The sequence below is a fragment of the Grammomys surdaster genome, unplaced genomic scaffold, assembly GCF_004785775.1.
Source record: "Grammomys surdaster isolate TR1022 unplaced genomic scaffold, NIH_TR_1.0 259, whole genome shotgun sequence".
NCBI lineage: Eukaryota > Metazoa > Chordata > Mammalia > Rodentia > Muridae > Grammomys > Grammomys surdaster.
In genome coordinates this window covers 1550105-1552200 of record NW_021604700.1, presented here as the reverse complement: position 1 = coordinate 1552200, position 2096 = coordinate 1550105, and positions in this window count along the sequence as shown.

Below are 2096 nucleotides of genomic sequence, written 5' to 3'. Positions count from 1 at the left end.
TCTCTCTCTCTCTCTCTCTCTCTCTCTCTCTCTCTCTCTCTCTCTCTTTGGTGGTGGATATATGCATAAAACACTTCTGATACTAAGAGGGTAAAATTTACCATAAAGTTTGTCATGGCTTCCTCTTCAGATGCAGTCTGTGACTGCTCACTGCTCACTGCTCACTGCTCCAGGAAGCACCTCTGTTGCCACCAGTGGATCAGAACCCAGAGCTTCAGAGCCAGTCAGAAAGTGTCTTCTAACTCTTGACCCTCAAAGCCACGTCACTATTGTGCCAGCGATCAGATCTCGTCTGGCAGGTGGGTATTGTAGCCTTCAGGGTTCACAGCTGGGAAAGGTCATAGGTGAATTTTCTCTAGCAGACTGTATAGAACCGTTGGATACCATGAATGCTAGCTAACAGAGAGGAAGCTTCCAGGTTGGTTCCAGTCTGACTTCTCTGTGTCCTGTGTCCAAAGTGTGTGGTGTTCTTGTGAAAGGCTCTTACCAACTAGTTTCTCAGGCAAGAAGAACAAGGACAAGAGCTTGTTTTATTTGGGAAGCTTCTGGGAGCAGCCTGGCCAACAACTCCGTATATTCCAGTATTTATACTTGACTCAGTGCTTGGCTTGATGGGGCACTGGAATGGAGAGGGACGGGATGGGGTAGTGTTTCCCTCTTGTCCACATCTCCCTGCTAGTCTAAGATTCTAATGCACTCTTTGAGACCCACTCTCTAGAGCTGATAACCTGGCAGCCACACTGTCAGGTTAGTGACCGATTACTTGACACCCGATGACAGCCCAGAGATTGCTCCTGGAGGGAATGTCTCTGCTTCCCGCAAAGAGCTCGCATGTGTTTAGCAATCTGAAAGTTTCCTGCCGGGTTCATTTTAGTTTACAAGGGGGCACATAGGCTGCTTAAGTAAACAGGCAACATTTGAACTAAATTTAACTGGGTTGTTGTGGTGGATTGCGGAGTGGCATTGTGCTCTCCGGTGGACAGTTTTTGCGTCTCTCCGCTTCGACTTTCCTCCATAACAGGAAGTGGAAGTTCTGAAGCACCACAGAGCCTGATCTTGGTATTTCCGCGCTCGCTGAGACCAGAGAATGGCGGAAGAGACAAATCCTTCTTGTTAGATAACATTCCAGGTTGATTTCTTAACCAGGGTGCACAGGATCAAAGGTCTCCTAGGTACAGATCGGCATCCCAAACTTTGATGCTTATCTAAGCAAACCACTTTCAATTCTCCTGAGCCGGTTCTAGTGGGCAGGTACTTCTGAGATAAGGAGACAGTCAGCACTGAGGAATGAGGACACAGCTCCCACGCAGCGGCTGAAAGCAGCGATATTCCAGTCTGTGGTTACCTTCTCTTTTTTTAATGACAAAAAAAAGATCTTTTAGGAATTCTTTCAAGAATTTTACCAGAAGTTGAGACTAAGTGACCACCCCTGCCGGCTCTATGGCATCGAAACCAAGGGAAAGCACACAGAGTTAGAACAGACAGCGTTCTATGCTGTATTTCCTAGATTTTTGGTTTGTGAACCTGGCTTTTAATGACTGAGCCATTTCTTCAGCCCTGAGTTTCCTAGATTTTATGTTTTAAGTTAGGCTTTCCTTTTTCTTACTTGTTTCTATAGGGAAAAAAATGTTTTCACGAGAAGAAATTTAGATTACTTTGAAAACAATGAAGCTTCTGAATTTGTGAATTAGACAGGAGAGTTTGTTGAATACCTGGGGAAACTGAGGAAGCCTACTCATCTGAAAAGGAAGCAAGTTTTCAACTCTTACCGGAACTTACCTGACAAGAAATCCGTTGCCACATCCAAGCAAAGTAAAACTGACAGTCCCATCATACCCATGCTTGAATGTCTAAAACCACTAGTCTGGCAGAGCTATCAGGTTAAAAGGGTTCAGTTTGTCAACACCAACCATGTAACATCTGAAGTCAAATAGTCAGTCATGCTAGTGTTTGTTGGTAGACTCATGCTGACTCATACAACGGTAGTGTTTATTGCTAAACACTTCTGACCTCAAGATTTCTGGTTTGATCAATGTCTCCGGTTCTCCATTGCACTTGCTAGGGTTTCCTTCAATGCCCGTGTGCCATGTGTTTTC